The 26,677-nt window shown below is 46.1% G+C and overlaps 1 long non-coding RNA gene across 1 annotated transcript; it reads left to right on the top strand.

Annotated features, from left to right (window-relative positions):
* Positions 1-1,858: 1,858 nt before the first annotated feature.
* Positions 1,859-26,389, top strand: LOC144929627 (uncharacterized). The gene is made up of 3 exons (XR_013634879.1): positions 1,859-1,916; positions 9,768-10,020; positions 26,283-26,389. It is a non-coding gene; the product is annotated as an uncharacterized LOC144929627 (long non-coding RNA).
* The last annotated feature ends 288 nt before the right edge of the window (positions 26,390-26,677 follow it).

Genomic DNA, 26,677 nt, shown 5'->3' with positions numbered 1-26,677 from the left:
TGCTTTTTTATAGTCGACGAGGGCAACTCATAAAGAGAATTTGTATTCCTTTTGAGCGATGTGCTGAAATTCCTTCGAAAGTCTGCCTGCTCAGCTGCTGCTCGTCCAGATTCTGTGAGAGTCTATTTGTTATTTTGGTAAATAGCTTGTAAATATGTGAGAGCAGACATAAGAATTAGGTGGTATGTCTGTACGTATTTATTTATTTATTATTGGTAAAGAAACAGCAGGCTGCCATTAATCTAGAAGTGACTGTGACATTAAAGGAAGGTTTGCAAAAGAGTAAAGTTTCTTGTAGTCATACTAGGATGCAGTTCCTTTTTTCAGGGAATCTCTGTCCTGAACCATAAAGCCTTTCACTTTTATATAATCCGAGCAAACTTCGTCTAGAGCTCATTTAGGAGAAGTACCATTGGAAATTGCTGAGCCTTGACTTTGGGAGCTATTTGAAAGTGAGGGTAGGAATGGCCATTCCTTTATTCTGCGGCCTGTCATAATAAAAAAGAGGGAGGAAGTAACCATCAAATAACCTAGCCTACTGACCTAGATGGAAAAGCTCTGGTGGTGGTGGTGAAAGGTGCCAGTAGTTTGCCCACTGGGGATGGTTGATCTCTGAGCACACACCCCCTTGTTAAGGAAGCTGTGTGGGCTAAAGCACTCTAGCAGGTAAAGCGCTGAGGTTCCTTTGAACAGCACAGTAGCTGCACAAGGGGAGGGCGAGGGGGGGGGAAATGTGAGGTTTGATACCCAGACTTACCTCTGAAGGCCAAGTGGCCCCAGTAAAGCATTTTGGGCTAGGAATGTTTCCTAGGTGACCAGTTCGGGGGCTGGTGCAGGAAGAAAAGATTGACTTGAGAGACAAAGGCAGGACAGTTGCTTCTGGGAACAGGGCAGTGATACCTGACTTGAGGTTTCTTCTGCCTTTGCACCATTTGTGACCACCTCTGTATCAGGCAGTAGGGAGACAGACATCTGGGGAATAAACTAATCATACTAAGACAATACCTGGCTCTACATCATCGATTTCTCCCCCAGTGAGCAACTGGCCTGCCAGCCACCAAAACCTTCTACTACTCAGCAAACGGACAGGAGTATAAATCATCCCCCGTCTAGCCAGGGAAGCTCTTCCTTTTTCATGAGTGGAATCGATATTGACAAATGGCTAGCTAGTAAAAATTATTCTTGTCTCTAGTGATTGCTTCATTCTTCTAAATCTAAACAGGTGATGACTCCCTTTTCTGAATGTTCAACTCATTTGTTTGTCTTAAGGGGTTGTTTTATCGATCGACTTGTTTGGTGACATTATGGTCCCATGAGACATGGGACAGCAGCCTCTATGTACAGTACTTAATGCCAGTAGTCTGGGTCCAGTCCAGCAAAGCTTCTTTAACACAAGGAGTCCTACTGACTGGGTCTTTGGGACTCAGTTGACGCCACTGGGACAATTCACTGAGGATTTGCTGTATGAGGTCAAATTAATGATCTAGCTAACCCAGTACCCTGCCTCCGTGAATGGCCAGTACTGGATGCTTCAGGGAACAGTACAAGTTATGGCACCACCCGCCCAGGGGGAAAGCTCCTTCTTAACCCTGGCTAATACTTGAAAGCAGGCAGGTTTATATCCCTTCTGCAAACTTTTTCTTGCTTAACTGAGCTCCTCGTCCTGCTGCTATCCAGCTTAAGTGCCTGCCGGGGGGAAGATGTTACACTGAATCCTGTGCCTGGATTAAAATGTATCTACACCAGTACAGTGGGAGAATGAGCACAGGGATGGTAGTTAGTTTTCACTGCAGCTCCAAACTCTTTTACTTATCTTGCCTTTCTCTCCTCAACTGCCCTCAATTGTACTTTCTCCACAGGAGCACCACCACGGCCGGCTGTACTTGCTCTGCCTTTTTATGGACATGCTATAAAATGTAAGTTATTGTACTGTACAGTTTTGTCTCCACCACATCCCCTAGGTTATTGCAAGTGATTAGGCAGGCACTGTAATGTAACATGATTATATAAAAAAAAAATCAATGAAAGCCTGACTTACGCGCATTTGACTTCTCATTTTATTTAGTCAGAAGTGAATTGTTTCCCTCAGTAGAGGGCATAACTATCTGTAGTTGTGTCCTATTGCTTCCGAGTAATGTGTTGCTGTCTCTTTGGTCAGCTTTCTCTTGAATATGCACTGGAACCTCCTTATTATAAAGGACTGGAAGGTTAAATGAATATTTCCGATGCCTGACACCTTCCAAGCAAGCCCAGTGTTAGAGAGCAGATATCTGAGTGAACTCTTTGTAGGTGGGGTTGCAGTTCTGAGGATGAGGTGATGGATGGCTGAACCAGAATTGAAACCCAGGAGACTGCTGCTTAAAAAATAAAATTGTGAATATTCATTCAGATTGTTAATGAGCTCTGACTGCATTCATGCTCCTCTTGTGTGAGTTTTCCACAAGCTGTCTAATGTATGAGTCTGTTCACAGGACCAAGATAAATTTTAAGTGACTGTTACAAAGCAGCTCTGCAATGGAAACCTGCTCTTAAGAACTATGCACATCAAATCAGATAACAGAAACATATCGTGAACTGTGTCCAGTGAAAAAGTTCACATTTTGAGCATTAAATATTCACAAGTTGCATGTAGACAAATAATTAGCAGAAATTTTATGAATAATGAATAAATATGAGAAGTGCAGTCTGTCAGCGGATCGATGAATGAAAGGAGTTTAAATTCATCTAAGTTATAAATTACTTTGCTCTACTCCTGAGAGGTTGTCAGGTCCCTGTTGTCTGACTAAAGATGACTCTGGTTATGTTGAGCAAAAGAATTGGGCACCATTTGGAATGTGAGTACTTCTAGAACCCACAGTACCTCCTGGAGAACTGTTGGGTTTGTGGTGTAGAATCAGAACCATAGGGTTAGAAGGGACTGCAAGTGTCATCTGGTCTAACCCCCTGCCAAGAAGCAGGATTTGTTGGGTCTAACCCATCCAAGACAGATGGCTCCAGCCTCTCTTTTGAATACCTCCAGTGAAGGAGCTTATGACCTCCCTAGCTAGTCTGTTCCATTGTCCTACTGTTCTTACAATTAAAAAGTCTTCCCCTGAGATTTAATCTAAATTTGCTATGCTATAGTTTGAACCCATTGCCTCTTGTCCTGCCCTCTGTGTAGCAAGAGAAAACAACTTTCCTCCATCTTTTTTTATGGCAGCCTTTCAAGTATTTGAAGATCGATATCATGTCCCCCCTTAATCTCCTCTTTTCCAAACTAAACATACCCAGTTCCTTCAGCCTTTGCTCACCTCTGGATCCTTTCCAGTTTCTCTACATCCTTTCTATAAATTGGTGACCAAAACTGGACACAGTACTCCAGCTGAGGCCTCAACAGCTCCGAGTAGAGCGGTACTATCATCACCTCCCAGGACTTGCATGCTGTGCCTCTGTTAATGCAACCTAAAATTGCCTTTGAATTTTTGGCACAGCATCACAATATTGACTCATTGAGGTTGTGATCCACTGCAATTCCCAGATCCTTTTCAGCAGTGCTGCTGCCAAGCCAGTTAGCCCCCATTCAGTATTTGTGCATTTGGTTTGTCTTCCCTAAGGGTAGCACCTCACATTTGTCTTTGTTGAATTTCATTTTGTTGTCTAGAGTCCAGTTCTCCAATATATCAAGATCCTTTTGAATTTTAGGTCTATCCTCCAATGCATTTGCAACTCTCCCCCTAGCTTTGTGTCACTACAAATTTGATCAGCATGCTCTTTATTCCAACATCCAAGTCATTAATAAAGGTGTTTAAACAACGTAAGACCAAGAACAGATCCTGTGGAACCCCCCTCGAAACCTCCTTCCAATCTGACATCATTCCATTAATAGCTATTCATTGTTTCCAGTTGTTTTACCAATTATGTACCCCCTAATGGTAGTTCTGCCGAGCCCGCATTTCTCCAGCTCACTTATCAGAATGTCATGAGGGACTGTGTCAAAAGCCTTGCTGAAGTCCAAACCAGTTACCCTGTCAAAGAAGGAAATCAAGCTGGTTTGGCAGGATTTATTCTAGGTAAATCCAGGCTGGCTGCTGGTGATCACCCCTCGTCCTTCAGGTGTTCGCACATGGAATGTTTTATCCATTGCTCTAGTAGCTTCCCAGGTATCGAGGTCAAGCTGACAGGTCTGTAGTTCCCTGGCTCCTCCTTCCCCCCCTTTTAAAGATAGGCCCTGCCTTAGCCCTTCTCCAATATTCCGGGATCTCTCCTGTCTTTCAGAAAACATCCAGGCCATTCTACTCGGCTGTAGCATGGTAAATACTCCAGAATGTATCCGCTTTTGCTAGAGTATCTGTCTTTAGGCACTGGGGAAGTAGCGCTTCAATGCACCTATGTTCAGCAAGCAAGTTTATTGATATTTTTGGGCTTGGGTTGCTTTTTAAAATAAGGTGATTTTTTTGTTTATTTTTACTGCTTGGAGTATTCAAAAAACTTTCAGGTCATGCAGAAAGGCACCTTAACTGCAGAGTGAGCAAAGAGATGACTAGTTTTGTGCTGTTTTAGTAGCTCCTGGGAATGAAAATAGCAGGTTCAGAGGAAAACTTCTCTGCTCTGAAATGCTCCTTTCCTTCACAGATTTGACAGGCTTGTTGAAAAAGTATAAAATCAGGTGGCATCCCCTTGTGTATGGGTGACCTTTCAAAGCCATTGCATGAACTGCAGCAGTGAAGAGTGGCTTTGGGTTCCATGGAAGCGACAGGGCTAGGTATTTTTCTGGGGTTAGTAGCCAGCAGCGGTCCTTAAGTACCCCAAACCATGATGCAACAGAGCATCCCAGCTTCACAGCACTAGGGAAGGGGCTTTTTCTACAGCGTCGCCAGAATCTGTCGGGCAGCAGTAATATATGTTCCTTCTCTCTCAGATGCTGCAAATGCTGAGGCTGCTGGTTGAGGCCTCAGTCTTTCCACTGGAACCTGTTCTCATTTGTTAGTCATTAAAAATGTCTTAGAAAACATACCCTGGGTGAACTGTCATGCATGAAGGAGGCCTCAAGGCTTAAGGGTGACAGGATGGCTCTAGGGAATTGGGTATGGAATGTTTCATCTCTAGGTCTCTGGACAAGGTGGGAAAGACCAACAGCTGTTGCAGTACTGTCTGTTGGTAGGAATTGGGGGGCATGGCGCCTTGCAAGCAAGGCGTATTGGTCCCTGCCTGGAGACGCTTGCAATCTGATTTACCACCTGGCAGTTGTTTTGCTATGTTTGGCTTCTAGACAATATCACAGCTGGGCTCTTGTCTGCAGTCTCAGCAGAGAATCCAAAGTCTGAGTTGGCTGCAGAGAGCGGAGTCACAGATGAGGTGTGGTAGGGGTGAGGGAAGCTTATATAACTGCTTCCTTTTTACTCCTGTTTTAGGAATAAAGAGAGAGGATTTTGGTTTCCAGAGCTGTCAGTCGGACTTCTTTCACCAGTGCTAAATTCGCTCTACATCTGAAATAAAACCACAACCTTTGGAGGATGAACACCTTTTTCACAGATAGGTGCCTGTTATATGCTGCAGCTATCCAGTGTCAATACATGTGTATTTAACAATCAATTAGCATTTTAAAAAAAACAACAAACTCCACATGAGTCTTACAAGAGCTGTGTAGAATGCTTTTTAGGGAGCCTTCATTTAAAGGGCTGCTGATTATGCATCAGTGGCTTTGACAGTGCCGGGGACGAGAAAGTAAATACTTCTAGTGTAAATCTTATCGCCTTTAAAAGTAGGTTATACTTTCAAAGTGGTTTAGTCCTTAGGAGTTTAATATTGTGATGTCCGTGGCAAGACAAGTAATTGGGCTGGGGAGGTGGCTGTATTGTATCAGGTCAGGGTCAGGCTTGACAAAGCCCTGGCTGGGATGATTTAACTGGGAATGGTCCTGCTTCGAGCAGGGGGTTGGACTAGATGACCTTCTGGGGTCCCTTCCAACCCTGAGATTCTACGATTCTACGATTCTATTGAGATTAAAAGAAGAATTTGAACTGGTGGTGGGGGTGCGTGTGTGTGGTTGCATTTTTAGTTTGGTTTTTTAGATTCTCCCCTCCCCCCCCCCCTTCATTTTGAATGTGACTCGGGAGGTTTCATGGACAGTGACTGTGTTGGAAACTGGTTCTGCCATTCTTAGCAGATTTGTGGAGGGGATTAAGGGGTTCCACACGAAGTGCAGGGGGAGATCATTGGAGGAACCTGGGGAAAAGGAAAAGAAAGATTGTCCCTTTTTCAAAGTGAAAACAATACAATGAACTGTGTGCTGGTTTGGTTTTAATGACCCTCCAAAGGTCCCAGCTCCTGGTGGCTTGGCAGCTTAAGGAAATGGCTGGTTGTGTGGAGAGGGGAGGGGGAATCATGCCAGGCTGCAGCAGAGGAAGGAAAGACAAGGCGGCAATCGGCCAGCCCCGAAATGACAAGCAGGATATTTTTCCACCCATGGGTTTATCGGGTGCTGCTCCTTACAGGAGTGATTCTGTGATGAGGGTTGGGTTTGTTTCTTTATTCCCGACTTGATCTCTGTTCACAGCAAGGGGATGGCCCCATGGAGTGTTGATTCGATGGTAGCTCCTCCCACTGCATGTGTAATGAACTTGCTTGGGCTGGCGCAGGTTTTCAGCTTGGGTCCTTCGGCATGAAAGGCGTGGGCAGGCTGAGACTTCAGTGGTGACTAGAGCACCCTGTAATTTGAATAGGAGTTTGTGTCTGGTTGGCTTTGAAAGTCTCAATAGTGAGAGTACCGCGTGAGCGAAAGAAGTAGCACTCTTTGCTGGCAGCAGCGGCAGTAGACTCGGGTGGTCCGTGTGGGCCCCCTACTAGAACGGACCAAAGACCCCACATGGGTGGCGCAGACACGGCCGCGGGGCCTGAGGATCTCATGCTGTTGGGGAGCCAGACAGATGTGATTGGTTTTTCTGTTTGTTTTGAGCCAGGCTTGCACTTTTGGACCGGGCTTCTCATAGCCCACCCCCCACCCCACCTCTGAGCAGCAGCTATGCTTGGCTTCTCTGCCTCCTGCAGGGAGTGGCCGAGGTGTGGCCTGCAGGGCTCTGTGGGGGGGCCCAAGCACGCCCTCCTCTTCAGCAAGAAGTTGTGGCCTATGGAGACAATTCCCTTCATGAAATGTCCCGCCTTGATCTGGCATAACACCTTGGAAGCATTGCATACTGGGCTCTTCCATCTCCATAGTCCCATGCCACTGGGATAGAAGAGAGCCCACTCCATTTTATGCAAGTTAGACGTGACGTGGTCCTTGGGTCAGCAGTGTTTGTGCATTATCCCGGGACAGCGCTCCACCCCGTGCAGGACGAGCAGAGCCGAAAGGAGGAAGGTGCTTTGCTGGAAGCTGTTTGCAGTGCCCACGTTCTGCTGGTTCTACAAACCCCAGGAACCGTGCTAGGTATTTCTGGCGTGGCCTGCTGTTCCATCTATCTGGACCTCGCTCGTACGGAGCACTCCTGAAGCACCCCCGCTCCACTGTACCCAACAGACACGGGTGCTCTGCCTCTCAGTCCTGACAGAAATCTCTCTTCACTAGGTACTCCCATGTCCCGAATCCTCTCCGGCAGCAGCTGGGAATCTGTGCAGGAGAGAACAACTCTGTTTTTAATCCTGGCCAGTGAGTGGGTTGTCTTAATCCCATTGAGCAGTTTATATTGTTGGTTATTAAATGTGCTCGGCACCCATGCAGGGAGGGAGATGGCCTGCTTTGAAAGCCTCCTGCCCAGACTCCGAGTTTCCTCACAATCACGTGGATGGTTAGTTTCATAGCCCTGTCCCTTTAAGATCTGCAAGCTCTTAGGGATTAAGGGCTGTTTTCTGCAGAGGAAAAACAGGCTTAAATCCTGATGGCATTCCAGGATGACTCCATGTTAGCCTGTGAGAATGGCTTGTTTTACCTTTTTTATAGACGGAGAGTCCTTGAGGGGAGCCAGACCTGCCGAATGTGTTGCTGGCACCAAAACTGCTGTTTAACCAGGAGTAAATGTTCAAAGGGCCAGCCAGTGTTGTGTGCAGAGCCCCCTGTCTGTGGCTAATAATGGGTGCTAATAAGGAGACACACAGCAATGAGTAGGTATGTGTGTGTGTCTGATTGTGAAAGGACCCAATCCCGCAGTCTGATCCGTGCATAGGCAGGGATAGCAGGAGTGGAGAGGGCACGTAAGTGTGGAAACACTTCATGCAGCTGGTCTGTAAAGAGGTGATGCGGTAAGTCTCAGTTAGGAGAATTGTATGTGGCGAGAACCTGGCTCAGCTGGAAAGCGCCCCGTGTGGGCCACGCTTCTATTCTGGATTAAGAGTGCCCACACAGGGCACTATACCAGTAAATTTTCCCTGTGCAGACAAGCCCTTAGAAACTTTTCTCTTTCCCTTTTTCACCAGTCAGGTGAAAAGATTATTTTTCTGGGTAAAGGTGACAAGGGTTTTACATTCCAAGCCCTAACCTCCTAAACCCTTCCATTTATGCATATCCGGAGTGAATATCAAACGGGTGAACTGGTCAACCATGCCTAATGCAGATTAATGGTGAATCAGCTTTCCTATCTTAATTTGCTTATGACCTAGAGTATTAGAGAATGGCATCTGTTATCCTTCCGGTACATTAATGACTCCTCCAGAAGGAAAACTCCCAGGGGAAGGAATGGTATTTACTAACCTTATCCCTAGCACTCTTTACATAATAGCACGCTCCTCCAAACGTCCTTCACATGCTTCATCATTGTTTGCTCTGTATCATATTTTACTTCTGAAATTGCAAGAGTATCGCACAGCATGTGAAGGTGCTGAGTTGTGTTATATTTTGTTTGTCTTGAGTTTCCCTTTAGAGTCTATCCTTAGACGCCTAGTCAGTTTAGGAATTCAGAGCAAGCCAGCTTCCTCTTTCAGGGTCTCCAAAGATTTCCTGTATCCATATGTTGAGAAAGGAGGGGAAAAAAAGCCACCTTCAGATCTGAGGCAGATTTAGAGCAATTTCTGCCCTTCTGCTCTCACCATAGACTAATTATGTTCAGCGTGCATTCCCAAGCCATGTACAGTGCGCAGGGTTTTCAGGGATCTGAGGTACAGCAGAGGAACTTCATTCAACTCTGTTAGGCTCTGTGTGTTTGAAGACTCTCACACATTGTCATTGTTCTGTGCTTGGGGAACAGAGGGATCATTTGCCGTCCAAATGAACAGACGTGCTGGAGCCAGTTACTCTCACATCTCCAGAATGTTGCTTTGTTGTTGTTCTAATGAGACTGAGTTTATTCATTATTTTAAAGAAATTTTTAAAACTTGCCATATTTCAAAAATCCTTTTAAAATAATGACTATCAAAAACTTGTCAGAATTTTTGGGCTGTGGTTTGGTTGCTAGAAACATGTTACCCTGCCAAATAAGTTATCTCTGAAGAAATGAATGATTCACATGTAGCTTACCAAATATTTTAGTTAACTGTTAAGTGCCCCTTCTTCCTACTCACTGCGCGCGCGCACACACACACACAGACTTTTAAACACAAATCAAGGCACCACCATTTTTGTGGGGGGGAGCATCTTGACTCCTTAATGAATTCTCATTTTTACATAGTACTGAGCACTATCCCTGTTAAAGTTGGGTCCCTTTTTAGGTGTCTCCTCTTGGATACCCAAAATCATTAGTCACTTTTGAAAATCTTGGCCATAAAATGTAACTTGTATGGGAAGATTTAAAGCTTTTCTTTTGTAAAATAAGCATTGCCTAACAGATCTTTATTTTTAGTTTTTCTTCTGTTTTTCTTAGTGTCAACAAAATCAAATGTGATCTAGTTTCCTGATGGACTCCAGTGCTGCTCTCTTGCTACACTGTGTACAGCCACTGAACAATGCAAATAGGATATTAAATGTACCTGGGCAGCTCTGAGTCAAGGCTTCACTGGTATATACTCAGGCTTCTGCTGCAAACATAATCGATTGAACAGTTTGAAGGATGATGCCTAGGAAGTTCCCTTCTCCAACATGACATTGATTGATGACCTGTAGGAACATCTAGCAAGGTTTGTCATATTTCTCTTGAAGCTGAAAATTGTGCCTCCCAGACCCTATGAATGCTGATTGTGCAAGAATTTCAACATGGATTTTTTTAAAAAGCATAGGCTTCACATTTTTACATCTTTTTACTTTAGGAATTGTTCGTTGTTTTGTTTCACAAACTAACATCAACATCGAGCTGAGAAATGTAAATATACAGCACACATTTCTGAATCCATGAGCAATACATTTTTAACTTTAGAATAAATTCAAGCTAGGCCAGGGTAGCTAGTTATCTAGCCTAGTGGAGCCCCAGTAAGTTGGGCTGGATGACCTTTGGCCCTCAGACAAGGCTGAGATCCTTGGATATATCTTGTATTTTAGTCTATCAAGCAGTGCATGTATGTGACTGCTATGAAATATCTACATTAAAGCACTTTGCCATTAATTCTTTTAGTATTTCAAATGCTTGACTGAGCTGCATGTTCCTAGTGCATCAAGGTTAATGGATAGCTGGTGAGCAAGAATTTTCATGCCTGCATAACACTAGAAACAAATAAATAAAACAAATACTCAACATAGGCTTTATTCATACACTGCAGAAACTACATCTGTGCTGCTAACAAAGAGAGAACACTTTTCCCTTTTCATGAAGGAACTACTTGGGTTCCTTAACAAAAAAGTTTTAACTTCTAATCAAGGCTAAGCAGAAAGAGGTACCAGTTAGAACAGCTGTTGCAACAGTGCAACCATTCAAGCTGACTCTCTGTACTCATGTAAACAAACCCCGCTGATTTCTGATGGACATATTATGCAAGTAGTATGAGCAGGATTGGCACTCGATCTTCTTGCAGGCGTTTCTAGCCCAGGAGAGTGCTGCAAGTATCCCTGGGCCTGGCAATATGCAGTGAAGCAAACAATTCTTACCAGTGACTGTACAGCACTTTAGCAGCACTGTCATGTTAACTGTGGTACAGAAGACCTGCCCATAAATGAGACCTGTCAAGGTGAGAAATGACATGCAGGAAGACCATGGTCTTAGGCATGTTGCCAGTGCATCCTTCCCTTACTGACCTGCTTTGCAAGAGAGAAGGCTGAGCAAGAGGATCTTGGTAAACCACCTCCATGTTCTAACCTGAGCTTTGAGCTCTCATCAGCACAGGGACAGATTCAAATCCATATACACTATACACAAAAATTCCCATCTGGCCTGGAGACCGTCCCAGATCAGCAGAGATTTTGCTAACCAAGGCCCCAGTCCTGCACAGGCCACACACATACTGATGTTTTTGCGTCTTCTCGTGAGATGGTTGCTTGGTTTTGTGGGCAGCGGTAAATCCCCTTCCTAGCATGCCACTCCCATGTCGGGAATGTAATCTGAGCTCCTAAGGGTATGTCTCCATCGGCAGCTGGGCGTGTGATACCCTGCTTGAGCAGACATGCCTGCGCTCACTCTGACCCAGCTAGAGGGATAAAATAGAGTTTGGGGCAGCAGTAGGCAGGGCGAGCCACCCCAACACTAGGTACATACTCAGGGCATCCAAGACACTAGGTTCGTAGTCAGGACTGCTACCCCCTCACGTTGCCACAGGGACATTCTATTTTTAGCAGGCTAGCTTGGTCAGAGCACAGGTATGTTTCCTGGAGCTGGGAATCACACACCCAGTTCCAAGTGTAAACATACCTGCAGAGGGACTGAGCTGACTTTCCATGGAAGAAGGCAGCAGAGTTGAATATAGTAACCAGTTATACAGCAATGCAAATAAAGAATAATAATAGCAATGGCTCACTTGCTCTTGGCTTACCTTCAGCAGGAGACTGGGACATATGAAGGTCTCATTACCACACTTACTTCCCCTACAAGCTGCATGAAGTTCCAGTTTACCCCATGCTTATCCAGAGTTTGTATAGATCAGTCTTCCTAGTTTCCTCAAGCTTTTTTGTAGGGCTGTTTGGCTGCATCTATTTGCAGAAATTAAACTCTTTGTTCTTGGGGGGAAATTGTTGAATGTGCGTGTGTATATGCAACGTAATGGGGTTCATTTTGTAGCCCTCCCACTGTTGGGAGAGACTGAGCTGTGAACAGGGAGGGACTTTATTCCAGCTAATATTTCTTGTGCTGTTGAGAAATTCTGACTTTCATTAAGCAGAAAGTCTCAGCTGCCAGACCACCACAAATCTGTGCTCTAGTTTCATTTGTAAGAAAGCCTCTGAAATATTAATGGCTTTATCAGGTGCACTGGGAATGAATCTTGCTACCTTCCTGAGCCTAAAAGTACATTATTGTAGTCTTGCTAATGCAGACTAACTGGAAAAGGCACAAGAATACTGTCTTGATGTCTGTAGGATGTAATCGAAGTTAAATATCTACATCATTATTATAACTGAAAAATGAGATTCCCACAAAAGGTTTCAGGGCAATCCTGTTACCAGCTAGAAAATCTGTCAAAGACTGATGAGTATAGAGCAGGGCCATAAACCTTTTATAGGCCAGCTGTAGCCGTGAAAGCATGTACACTGCTTTGCTACCTGGAGCACAGTGTACAGTTGAGCGTGTTATGATCAGCGTGTGTGTCACCCATATCAGGGGAAGTGGCAGTGGAAAGCCGTGCTTAGTTATTAATGACTATTATGATGTTTCGGAGTGGTGTTTGAGTGTGGGTGAGTGTTTTCCCCCCCAGGGGTAAAATAACCTAAAACATCAAATATTGCATACACTTTGAATTGGACAGAGGAGCATTTGCCCCTGGTGTGCTGTCAGCCTCCTATTGCCTGGGCGTGAGGCACACTACAGGCACCAGAGCTTGCCAGGGGAATGAGGTGCCAACCAGTGTCCCCTGCCCTTGGTAGTCTTCGTCTCCTGCCCAAACCTCTCACAGTTTCAGGGACATTGTGTGGGAAGCACCCCATCCTGAAGGAACATGGGGAATACAACAGTGCAGGCAGCTCTGAGTCTGTAGGGTTAATTTCTTCAGCACAAATAACCTTTCCTATCCGCCTCGTACTCTCCTGCGTTTTACTCTTTTGGCTGTAGCTCTGGCTGCAGGATAACCATGGGTTTGGTCAGGTGCAGGACATGTAAAGTGAGGGATCTGACATTGCCTGGGTTTGCGTAAGGAGGCCAGTGGTGCAGCTGGCCTGGCTTGACCTGTGTGTGGTGAATAGGTGTCCGATGTGCACTGTGGAGCAGTGAGCAGGGATGGGAGCAAGGCAGAAAGGCTCCTGGGTTGGCAGCTGTAGCCCATCTCTGGCTGTAGGTCAGTGCTGCTGCTCCTCTCCACTAGGCACACATGCAACACCGAAGCTTCCAGCTGGAACGGGGAGGGCCATGTGCAGCTACAGCCATTTGGCTGCTGGTGACTGCTTTGTTTTCTCAGTGCTAGCATAGCTGGTTTGAGGCTCGGCTCTGGGCATATTCTCCTAAGTGAAACCCAGCAACTCTGTGCCAGCCAAGAGCGCTTTGGGTCCACTCCCACAGAGCTGGCAAGGACGCCTGACTGGCTGGTTCCTCTCCATGCGCCCTGCCATCCCAACACCAGAACCCACCTGGATCCTGCACCTGCTGACCCTGGCATGTTTCTCTGCTTTTGAAACCAGCTCCTCTGCAGACAGAATAACTGAGCCCTTGTAACTGATGACTGTCACACTCCAGCACCTTCAGGTAGCGGAGCCATTTATTACAGCAGCAGCCACCTGTGGCATGGTGCTGCTGTCGTCTTCTGGCGTGGTTATTATAACATGATTTAGGGGAAGTTTCTTCACTGCCAATATTAATCTCTGCACACGTGCCTGAGATACCTTTTCCCTTCCGATATTTCTTACACACACAGATGTGGGCGCACGCACACGTGAGTTTTCTACTGGATCCATCCCTGTACACACTCTCTTTAAATATATTCAGCAGCTCTCTATTTCTCTGCTGCTTTATCTTAGTTCTTACCTCTGGCTTCATTTCATAAAGCTTGGTCCCAAACAGCTTCTCATTAGAGCTGCTATTGATAACCTACTTAGGAAGAACCCAACCTCCAGGAGCCCCTGTAGGGATACAGGTTGTGCCCTGTCCAGCGAGTTAACCTGCATTCTGTGGCTAGATCACCTGAGTAACGTGGCATTCCCTCCCGTAGTACGTGTAATCGGGAGAGTAGCCCTTGTTGATGGTTTGTTTTAACCCCAAATTGAATTCCTTTTACAGTGCCCCCACCAGCCAGGGCAGTCTGGAATATTTTGTATTTGAATCTTATGTATGTGAATCTTTAAAACCTGCAAGATAAAAACTGCTGTTGAACTCCCAGTGAACCAGACCCTCAGATGGTGCAGATCAGCTTAACTTCAATGGAGCTGCACTGCATTACACCAGCTGGGAATCTTTAATGCCCCTGTGACAATATTTTTCATTTTGGACCATAATGTCCATTTGTCATTAAGTCCTGCTCAGTGACATGCAGGTTTCTGGCTCCTCAGCCTGCAGCCAGCTGGGCTATTTGGGTTTCGTGGATGAGTTGTTCTCCTGTCTGGCATGGTACAGGTTTGCTTTGGAAACACAAAGACATGCCTGCGCTCAACTCTGATCAAGCTAGAGTGCTAAAATAGAGTGTTGGGCACTGCGGTACGCAGGGCGAGCCACCCCAACACTAGGTACATTCTCAGGACTGCTAACCCCTGGCACTGACCAGTCATGTGGCAGGACAGCAAAGCAAGAATAGATTCCTAGGTGGAACTAAAGCTCCCTTTAACTCTCCTAGTTACACTCCAGGAACCTCTGGAGCATGGAGTTGCATTTAAAGCAGAGGGAGGTTCCAGTCTGCAAATAAGGCTTTTTCCATTGCTGTTGTGTGGGGCCATCCAGGCTGCCTGGATATTTATTTATGGCTTTTTTTCTTGTTCTGTGTCTAATGGGAGCCATATTCACCAACTGCGTTGGATGAGGGCAGCTCCACCAATGGGAGCTCTCAAGTAGAAGGGGCTCAGGCATTTTTAACGCGGTGCTTGGAAGGGTTAGTAGATGACTCCAGCCTTGCGCTGCAGCCTGCGCTACTAGCGGTGAAGTCCTGGTCCCAGGTTTTGCCAGTACAGACAGGCTCTAGAGGCTCACTGTAAATTTGTGTGATGCTTCTGTCTGGGAATATTTTTACCTAAAGTGACTAGAACTGAAAGATGAGAGAGAGAGAAAAACTGTTTCATTGAATGACTTTGTTCATTTGACAGCACTTTGTGTCAAGTCTGGCAGCTTGGCCCTTTTCCATTTGGCAGGCAGAGGGATCTTCCTCTGCCCCATTTATCTGATGGAGTTGACGGTAGCATTGCTTCTTTTCTTGGCTTGTTTGGCACTGGCCTCGGCGCTGATGGTGATAGCTGCAATAGTGTGTGTGGTTCTGAGAGCATGGTAGGTAATGGCTTCTGTGGAGCCAGGCAAGGGGGCCCACAGGTTGCTTCAGTGGGTCTAGGATGTAGGTTAAAATATTCCCTAAGTATCGATTTAAAGGTAGGCCTGGGACTTACAGGTGCGTTTTCCAATGGGACTTGTGTTCCTAACTCAATTAGGCCCTTTTGAAAATCACCTCTAGCCTTTCACAGGGCCGTTTGGGGACTATTGTGTATGAAAAGCAGTTGCTGTTTAACTTTTGCTCTTATAAGGGCCTCGTCCTGGCACTCCGACGTGCACCATCCCTTATTCTCGGTCTGTGCTGCTGCGGCACTTTCAAACCCAGATTGATTTATTGCACTTGGCCACGAGCGCGTACACCCAGGCAGTGTGCGACTCGGGACGGGAAGAGCAGGGTTCAGATCTGAGGAAGGAGGTAGGACAGGAGTAGGTGGAAAGGCTATAGCACAGGCGTGAGGTGAACCTTCAGAGTGGGCAGTGGACACAGGGCTAGAGCAGTCAGGGCTGCTAGTGATTAGGACTGAGGCGCATTGAGAGAGCTAGGGGTGAGGCCCAGGACTGGGACAGGAGGAGGGCCTACACATGAGGACCGTGGTGCATTGGCAGACCTGTGCAAGGGAAGCTGTTGTGGTGCCTGTAGGCATTATCCCTGGCTCTAGCCCACGTCCTCAGCCTTGCACTTTCATTAGCAGTTAAAAAATGATAAAAACGAAAAAAACCAACAACCCACCGATCAGCCAAGTCTTATCCCAAAGTGAGGCCAATCCTGCCTAGCCACGGGGGCAGCAATAGGCTAAAGTCAATGATTACTTTTTGTATTTTCTCTTTCAAAGATAAGAAAAAAGCCTGTGAGAAGCACATAACCCGAAGCCATTTGCAGGCTGAAGCTAAGAGAGTGTGAAGATAAGGAGCTAAAGCGGAGAATAAAATGAAAATTGCACAAGAAAGCACAGACAAATAATCAGGAAATTTTCCAGTATGTCAGACGCAGGTGGTGAATGCAGAAGTCAAAGGCCCCAGAGAGATGGTAGAGGATAATTTAGTTACAAAACAAGAACATGCCACATCAAATGGAAGTGTCCATGTCCCAAGCTGCCTCATTCAGAACTGAACCCACCTAATGGCTACGGGCCCCTGGATAGAAATCCATCTTCCTTCCAAATGAGGAACGTGAATGTTACAGGAGCTCTCTGTTGCACTGGGATGGTGAACAAGACCCCGAGCAGCTGTAAGGTGCCAGGATCTGACAGGCTCCTCTCTGGAATTCGGGTAGAGAGCACGAGTAAGTCGCTCTCCCAACCTGTTCTTAAATGCACTCTGCTCCACTCACTCCGCAGAGCCCAAACTCTGGGCTCTGTCTGAGCTGTTAATACAGGAAGTAACAATATGGCGGATGTCAAGAATGAAGCCAGTAGATCTGCCATGGGGCAGCAGGGACAAAACATAGCTGGGACAAGCAAAAGGACCCCCCCCCATCAAACAGTATTCAGAGGGGGAAAACCTTCAGGACTTAACAGCAAAAAGGACCTGCAAAGAGCAGCCCCAGACAGCCTGGGATGGTGGAGCGATGTGTGCCCTAAGCAATGGCCAATGGTGCAAGAAAGATTCAAATTCACAGGGAACACCACCCCAACATGCAGTTAAACGTAAACCTTCTCCCACGTTTGGCTGCTCCTAATGTTCCTCTCAGGACTGCTCAGCCCACACCCGACATCTTCTCTATCCTCCAGGTACTTCCACCTCTTGTGTAGCAGAGTCCCTTAACTTGGTGAGTCAGCAAAACTCACTCAGACATCTCTAAGCACAATCAGCACTTGCTTAACAGGCTGGGGTGTTTTAGGGAAGACGTGGCAGATGGTCATAGGGGGAAAATAAGCCAGAAGAACATTTAGTGACAACTCTATTTCCGAGTCCTGCTTCTTTGCCCCAGGATCTGGAAGCCCTAGCAAGGTGTTGAATGCTTCACCGCATGTTGAAGAATTGGTTTTGCCTTGCTAGACTACTGCTGTCTGATGGTAAAAACTCTAGGAGGTGTGATCTGTGACAGATTGGAGGAGCATTTACAGACAGTTTGTTTATAAGAACCATCTGCCTGGGCTCCCAGGGTGACAATGAGACCATGCAGGTTGGGGACTGATACAAGCAGTGTCCAGGAAAGCTGTGAATACAGCACTCAGGTCAGGAAGAGGAGGGGCAAATGGAGCTATCCTGATCCATTCGTTCATCTTTGAGAAACTGCTATGGACCATGTGCTAGGCTCCATCCAACAAGCTGAAATATCATTGGTACAGCATGGGCTGTCAACATTTGCAATGGAGGCCAAAATAACAGAGGGATGGCTCTTTCCTTTGATACTGCACTGGGATGAGGGTACCAGCCAGCACCAAGAACAACAGGAATATCCAAATGGAGACTCCGCCGTGGGACGCTTTCTGGGAGAGAATCCCTCACTCACATCTCTGCCTTGGAGCTGACTCACGAGGGAGTTTTATTTACTTCGAGAAATCCATTAATATTCAAGCTTCTTCATAGTCCAAACAGATCTGGCTGCCTCGCTGCACCCTTACGTCCTTATTACTTTGCCACAAACCCCAGATGCAGCCCATGGAGTTGAAATGGTGGCCGGGGGGGGGGGGGGCGACATTTCTACATTACATGGCATGTATGACAAATCCCCAGCTGAGGCAAATGAGAAGAGCTGACTTGCGATAACTCCTAGAATCAGTGCAGAAAAAGTGACTTTTTACTCAGGACACAGTAACAAGACTGGCAGGGCCCCACTGAGTCCGTGCAGCAATAGGGCAGGGAGGGCATTCAATCTGTACTTAATTCTCAAGCAAAATGACACTTTTCCTCTCTGCTGCCAAAAGGTCACATGGCCTTGTTTCCACCAGGTAGGCTGCGGCATCCATGCCAGGGCACCCGCTAGTCAGGCTGAGATGATGAATTAATTAGCTAATTATAGTAAAATGTTGAGCCCAGTTTATCCTGTCACAGGGGCAAGTGAAAGCTTGTCCCTCTTAGAGAGAGGGGCGGGCGCTTAGTAGCTCTCTGGCATGGTTGCTTATGTTTAAAAAAATAAAACCAAAATGTTTCTAATTTATCAAAACATATTGATCGACCCAAAACAAGAAATTTTCTGGACCTTCATTTTGTGAAAATTTTCAAAATTGGGGGGAGTTTGTCCCAATTTAGAATTTTGAAACCTCAACATATTTTTCACAGGGTGGAAAATCCATTTTCAGATCAGCGCGAACGGTGAATAATGTGGAGAAGCTGTGTGAGTTCAACAGAGGAAAGGAACACGAGGATCTGTCCCTTCAGCTTCTTCCTCCTCTGCAACTTCCCTGCTTTGGGCAATCTGGGAAATGGGGTAGGGAGGGACACGTGCTATTCTGTACACCCTACTGCTGGAATCACCCACAGTACAAAACACAGTATGAGGATGGATAAAGACGTTAAAAGATCAGCGGTGTGCCCAGGGGAAAACGTTGAGGAAGAAACTAATGGAACAGCCTGTTAACTGCTTCCCAATTCACTCCAAGATGGCTGCTCCTGTTTCCTAGTGGCGAGCTCCCCAGGTCTGGACCGCTGTATGCAAAATAGGACATTCAGAAATAAACACCTTTCCAAGACACCAGATTTTCTGCAAAATCAATCAGCTGGTGGGGGAGACAGAGGAGTAACCAAACTGAGTCTTGGGAAAGAATGGAGCGTGCTGGGCAGAAAATAAACCAAGCTTCTGAGGGCAATAGCCCTTGCTGAATGCAGTGTTGTTGTCTGTGTGGGAGAGCTCAGGGCTGGGTCCCTTCACTGCCATCCACCTATCAATCCCTTGTTTCACTGTCGTGCCTATGAGTCCTAGTCACGGCCCTGGACCCCAGTGCATTAGGTGCTGCACAGACATGCAAACAGAGGTGGTTCCCGCCCCAGGAATTTACAATCTAAGTACTGGCAGGGAAAATCTTCTCTGCAGAGACGCATTTACCAGTTACTCTTCCTTTGACTGTTCTTTCTGTACTGGACCCACACTGGATTTCTGAAAACTGCTGGCATAGCAATTTTTTTTATTTTTAATAGCTGGGTGACACGACAGTGGAATCTCCCTGTGGTCCTATCATAGACCTCACATTAGAGGCATGCACACACATACTTGCACTCAGCCTTCCTCTATTCATATACATTATCCCTCCTCCTTCAACAGGAATCAGGACATTAATTAACCCCATCAACTGTGCAGAAGTGCTGCCAGGTGCAGCTATCATTAAAAGCTGCCATTTACATGTTTTTATTTCTACAGCTACTTGCCATTAAAAGCCTGTAATTAAGATAATTAGAGCAAAGAAATTTGCCTTCTAATCAGCCTACATTTCAATAAGGTTTTTTTAATTTACAGAGCAAAGTTAACTTATTTAATCAGTAATGTTATGTGTGTATATATATACTGACACTGCATTACTACTGCCAGCCAAGTGTTTATGGATCCAATTAATTTAAGGGATTTATAGTATTATTTTTAATTCCTTCAATTTGGTGATCAGGCTCAACCTTTGAGGAAATGACAATGTCTCTTTTAAAGGAGGCTAGGGTCCTATCTGCTGAAGTTTCCAGACTGAGTTCTGACCTCTGTATGAACCAGTTCTGCTCAGGAAAAAGGGAGCAGTTGTGAAGAGCTGGGCCATTTTCCTGTAGCAGTGCAATTGCTAAGTGCTAAATATCCAGTTGTTGGAGTCTCTCTGATAAAGGCTTTAGAAAGAGTCATTACAGGGCTCAGAGTAGCAGCCGTGTTAGTCTGTATTCACAAAAAGAAAAGGAGGACTTGTGGCACCTTAGAGACTAACAAATTTATTTGAGCATAAGCTTTCGTGAGCTACATACATGAATGCATCCGATGAAGTGAGCTGTAGCTCACGAAAGCTTATGCTCAGATAAATTTGTTAGTCTCTAAGGTGCCACAAGTCCTCCTTTTCTTATTACAGGGCTGTAACTCGGTCAAGGTGTCTTGATATCCTACACCATGAGCATAGCTAGGCTACGACATGTTCAAGAAGCTGGCGATAAAGTTTCTGGCTTTGGGAATGGAATTCTCGCTGTCTATCCAGGTTCAGAGTTAGTAAACAATGTCTTTCTTTTTTTGGCCTATACCAGCAGCAGACCCATCCCTGCCTCCATGTCCCTGGGTTTGCTGCTTGTGGTGCCTGTGTTGTGTGACTAGGTTCCTTTGCAGCCTTGGGGCTCAGTGTTCTCTTTTCCAAGGGCACCCCTGTTCCTTCTTGCACCAGACTCAGGATTTCAGAGGCAATTATAAATGGAGGTTTCTTGGTCAAGTGTGGCATTTCCCAGCATCTTGGTGGGCTGGGCACAGCTCCCAAATGCTAGTTCCTTTAGAGCTGCATCTTATTTAATCCCTCCTTGGAGGAGCATTCGGCCGGTGTTCTAGCATCCAGGAAGACACTGCCCAGAACTACTGGACATTAGTGAAACAAGCCGAGCAGTTTTCTGGCCATAAACTTTTAATACACACCCAGATCTCTCCTAAAGCTGCTGTCGGTCCTGGCCAGCGCCTTTGGGAAGGGAGTTTCGCTGCATCAATAGTTTTCCATTACAGTGAATCAGACTCAGAAGAACTTTCTCATCATAAAGAAAAGGAGGACTTGTGGCACCTTAGAGACTAACCAATTTATTTGAGCATAAGCTTTCGTGAGCTACAGCTCACTTCATCGGATGCATACTGTGGAAAGTGTAGAAGATCTTTTATACACACAAAGCATGAAAAAATACATCCCCCCACCCCAGACTAACACGGCTGTTACTCTGAAATTTCTCATCATAATGGATAATCTTCAAATGCAGTTTATTTGCCTGGCAGGGAAATTCTGGCCCCGACCTTGGAAATGTTCAAGGCAAGGTGAGAGATAGCTCTGACGTAGGCTCCTTTCTGTTGGATGCAGGAAGCCATGTGTCCACTCTTGTTTGCTCATCTGTGAATATATGCACCTTCCAGGTTTCCTGGGACTTAGCTGCCCTTTATTTTCCTGATTCAAAAATAGTCACAGGCATTATAAAGAGCTGTATAGAGAGCATGACTTCAACCTGCTTCTCCTCCCATCCAGGAATACATACGTAGGAATGAACACTCGTATCTCACCCAACTGTATTTAGTTTATTTCTCCATATGAGAGAGAAATATGAACAAGATGGCTCATCAGACACCTCTCTTCACTGAAAAAAATGCAGTAATTCCCCCCCTCCCTTATTTCCACAATGCTTCAAATTCTTCAAGGAGCACCAGGATGCCCTGGTAGCATAGCTGCCTCTGGAGAACAACTTGGTGCTTGTTACCTAATGGAAATAGCATCCACTTGAAAAGAGACTTCCTAAGCTGCTTACAGAGGAAATACTTCGGCTCTTTCTCAAAAGCTCTCTCCAAATCCAAGGTCTTTCTGACAGGCTCCACATTAATAAACACTCGCACATTAGCAATCAAGAAGTTTTTATCCTCTGCTAAAAAAGGCATGAATTATGCAGCAGTGAAATACATTGGCTAGTGGTGTATAAACTCCTCAGAATCACCAGTGCTGGCTAGCCCAAAGGCATCTTGCATAAAGCTGTAATTTAGCTTTGAATGGTCCTGCCTTTGTGGATCTGAGTCAAGCTGGCTGGCGGTTGGCACACAAACTTTTATTGCTGGGTGCGTTCCTCCTGTTTCCAGCTCACCCATGAGAGCTGCTTGGTCTGAAGTCTGTGGGCGTGTCTCTCTCTTGTAAAAGGAAAAGGAGTACTTGTGGCACCTTAGAGACTAACCAATTTATTTGAGCATGAGCTTTCGTGAAGTGAGCTGTAGCTCACGAAAGCTTATGCTCAAATAAATTGGTTAGTCTCTAAGGTGCCACAAGTCCTCCTTTTCTTTTTGAGAATACAGACTAACACGGCTGCTACTCTGAAATCTCTCTCTTGTATTCTCCTGGCACTTAGTGTGGATGAGCCTTGGCTACTTGCCTCACTGAGGTGCTGAATAATGCAGAGGTTGTCTCTATAGCATGCCCGTCATTGTACTTTGCGTTGGCTGTTGCACCTTTTTCCCAACCCAAGACAAAAGTTATAGTCCAAAATTGAATGAATTTTAACAGGACACAGTCAAAGTATTTTTCCCATATGTTATTAAAACCCTTTCATTTCATCGCTGCATACGAGAGCTCTATAGAAGCTAGCTTTAACCTGAAAATGTTCTTTACCAAAACACTTTTTTCTCCAGGACGTGCATGCCTGTTTGTTTATGTAAGGAAGCTGCTACCAACACTGAGTTTTGAATTTTATTTTTAAGGACCAGCTGCCTTCAGCAGATCTGGCACAAAGGGGTTGTTAGCTATTGTTTAACAAAGCACATAATTACTTGACTGTTACAGCCTAAAGGTTTTGTGCCCTGTTGTTTGTTACAGTAGCTAGTGTCCTAATACAGACCTGAACCCCATTGTGCTAGGTGCTCTACAAACAGGTTGTAGGTTACAGCCCAAGCCCTGAGGAGCTGGCATTCTAAATAGAAAAGACGGATAAAGGCGAGAGAAAGGAAAGATTTATTGTTCCCATTGCATAGATGGAGAACTGAGATCCAGAGAGATTGTGTCTTGCTCAAGGTCATGCAGGACTGGAACCCAGATTTCCTAACTCCCTATCCAGTGTCTTAACAGCAGCCCCTCCTTCTTTGTGTGGTAAATACACCCTGCAAGATTTAATTAATGAATCACATAACTGCAGCCAGCTGGAACCTGTCTGGCTGGTACTCTCAGAGTCTTGACTTGCATGTGAGGTTTTACAGTGTCTTTGAAGGCTTGGAGACAAGTGAGATGTTAACTGACCAGTGCAATCTTCAACTCCAATTAAAATAATTTTTCCTAGAAGACGAAAAGGTAAAGGAAAGGTGGGGGAGGGGAAGCGTTGCCATTGATGCCCTGCTAGCCCACAGCAGCCTGTGCCGCTGTCTCTTGGTTTGCATGAGCTGTAGGAGAGGGTTATAAATAAGCAACAGGGAAGCAGGTTTACATAGTTTTATTTTCATTTAGTGCCACTGTGATCTATGAGCCGTCACAAGCCGATCTCTTCCAAAGCAGCTGTAATAAATCATAAATATTTATGGTATTTAGTCATGAAACAGCAATAGAGCAGAAGAAATAATTTTCAACCCAGTTAGGATGCACTCCTCATACTTCCCAGGAGTAAGAAAGAGCCCATTCTTTATTTCCAGCGCTGAACAGGCCCCTCGTCCCTCTCTCTCTGCTATCGGCGCCTCGTCCTTCCATGCTGCCTAGAGAGTGTGAGTGGGACAAAGACTGGCATGAGAGCATGCGAGACAGAAGGAGTAAATGTGAGCTGGGTTAGGAGAGAGGCATGGCACTGCAGTTATCAGCAGGGACATCGCAGCCCTGGACCAGGCTGGGGAGAGAGTCGCTGACTCAGCCAAGGAGCATCCTCTGCTGCAAATTCCTTCTTTATAAGAGATGCTAGAATTCAGAGCAGAAGATGCTGAATTTTCCACCACCCGTATCAAAGGGGCCAAAGCGCTAAAAAGAGGGAGATGATGGGTTTGGTCTGTATGCCTGTTAGGCCACAAGAGCCCCTGGCAGCCAGGCAGAGCTGGGACTACTATCAGCAGCCAGATCCCAGTTTGATTTTGTGTTTGTGCATTTTCAGGCTTGGGTATCTATGTGATGTAGGTTATGAACCTGGCTCTCCCACATCCCAGGTGAGTTCCCTGACCAGCTCTAATGGCAACCCCAATGTTCGAAGTGTCTGATGCCCAGGTAAGGAAGGCCCCCTGTGTAGACTCAGCATAACCCAAGGCTTCTTCTGACGAGCCCATGACAGTCACTATGGGCCAGTAAGCAAATCTGTCATCTTAGTTTGTAACCACAACCGCCCCAGAGCAAGAGATGAGGAGGGCAGTGCAGTGCTGAGTGGCAGTGGAAGTGAGGGGTGGAGAGCACCCCTCAGATTCCACTGAGCTCACTGGGAGCTGTGGGTACTCAGCAGTTTTAAAAAAACAGGCTCTTTCATTTAGGTGACTACATATGAACTCTTGGAGCTGGATTTTCAGAGGTGCTGAGTCTATAAGCCTCCTTCCCACTGACTCTAACAGGAGCTGGAGCAGTTTTGAAAATTAGGGCCTAACCCTCAGTACCTATTTCTGAAAATTCTGGTTCACTGTGTCGGAGCAAACCACCCGGGGAATAGTCTGGATTAGGGCTTACTGCGATGGAAGTCACTTAATGTGATCACTGGATGTGGTGATCAGTCAATTAATTGGATCTAGACTTGTTGGAAGAGACTTAACAAGCTGAGCTTCCTTTTATCTACCTTATCTAATGGTTTTAATTAAACAGTTTTGATTAATCAGGAAACCTCCAGTGCAAGGTTTAGGGCAGCAGCCTCAACAGGGCTCTGGGAAGCTTCTTAGAATTTAGGATGTGCGGTAAAAGCTTGCAGCAAAACTACAGAATATCCCCAAAAGTTGCAGTATGCTCCTGCCCCACCATAGGCTGGCCCTTCTCCCAGCGACATTGGAACCGCCTGAAAGTTTCGTTCGTTCCAAAAGTTTCATGGACAGTTTGGGCTTTGAATCTGTTATGGCACCATGGTGAGGTATCCATAGCTAATGCTGCAGCTGAGACTGAAACCTTGTCATGGATGGGAATAATGGCAGGTCTTCTGAAATTAAGATGGTCACCTCCCTCTCTCAGCTGAAATGACTCACTATTAGCTCTAGTTCCTATTGCAGGTATGGTATGGAGAGTCACATGTGGTATGGAGAGAGGACATTTGAACCCTGCCCATGCTGCCTTGTTAAGAAGAGAGCAGAGGTGTGGGAGAGGCAGAGGGCTTGCTTGCAGGAACCTTTCAGACTCGTATCATCTGCGCACACATGCTTTAACTTCCATGGCCCCTCCAGCTCCAGGAGCATGGGCATGGCTCAGTGTTGATTACACATCAGTACAGAGAACAGCTGTGCTGCTTGGGTTTTCCTTACCTGCAGAAAATTGCTCTTGAATCCACATTGTGAGCTGGGACTGAAATCTCTTTGTTGGAGTAGTAATTGAGCGGATGTTGTCTGTAAGGGCTGAGACTGTCATAGCTAAGAACCTTACTTGCACTAGAGTTTCCAATAATCCTTTTATTCTTTCTTTTCATTTTATGCTTAATTAAAAAGCATTCTCTTTTTGCTTTAAATACCAATTACAGTGAATTATCCCTGTTGCTCATCCCTCCCTCCAGATTGCTATGTACTTGGTCACCCTGCCTTCAGCACTCTAACAACCTTCATGGGCTAGGTCTGAGCCCATAAGCTACCCACAACCGGGGTTTCCAGAAACTCCTCTAAGCATTGTTCCCTTCCCAACACAGCTCTGCCAGTTCGCCTGGCTTCTTTCCCTATCCCCTGCTAGAGGAGGGGAAACCCCAGTAAGAGGCATGCTCCACACACCTCTGGGGTGATTGTTTGCCTCCCAGCTGGGGCAGAACTAGATAATGAGCTGAGAGTCACCTGGGCCTTGGGCTGAGGGAACTCAGTTGGAGGGAGAGTGGTGAGGAAGGTCCAGTAGCTGTGGGCTGGCTGGAGAGCTGAGCCACACGAGTAGAGCCAGCTCTTGTGGTGAGGCCCTGGCACATGGGGCCAGGCATCCAGGGAGGCAGTCCTGGGGCTGTTGGGTCAGAATGGGGACCGGGAACTGCTCCTTTGTGTGAGAGCCCAGAGCTAGGGTCTATAAGGACCAGGGGACTGGAGAGAAGCCCAGAAAGAGCTGTGAGTTGAGCCCAGGAGGGGCAAAAGAAGCATTAGTCTGAGTATTTGTGATGGACATTTTAAGTACCTTGGAAGGGGACTGAACTTTGAACTTGTATGTGATTTGGCTGAAGGGCTTGGCCATGGAGGACCCAGACAGAGGCAGACAGCCTGCAGGACGTGCAGGAGCTGAGGAGGATGCCTGCAATGTAACGGTTACACCTTGGCACTAGGGGGCAGTCTAGTGGTGAGTGTCCCCAAACCCTCTCTCATCAGGGAGGTGATCAAGACAGGTGTTCTGTTCTACATGCCTAAAGCTGCAGGTGTTGCTGGTTGGCTTCTGCCAGGCCAGGCCAGCACCTTCCACTAAAACAAAACCGTCACTCCCTGGCCTGCTATTGTGTTGATCCTGCCTTCCTTCTCCCACCTGGGAGTTTTGGGCTTTCATAAAATAATGCACTCTTCAGAGGACCCTCTGAACCTGATTTGTGGCATCAGGCAGCATTTGAGGTGAACCTTTCGTTAATTC

The sequence above is a fragment of the Lepidochelys kempii genome, chromosome 21, assembly GCF_965140285.1.
Source record: "Lepidochelys kempii isolate rLepKem1 chromosome 21, rLepKem1.hap1, whole genome shotgun sequence".
Lineage (NCBI taxonomy): Eukaryota > Metazoa > Chordata > Testudines > Cheloniidae > Lepidochelys > Lepidochelys kempii.
This window is presented reverse-complemented; position numbering and strand designations above follow the sequence as displayed.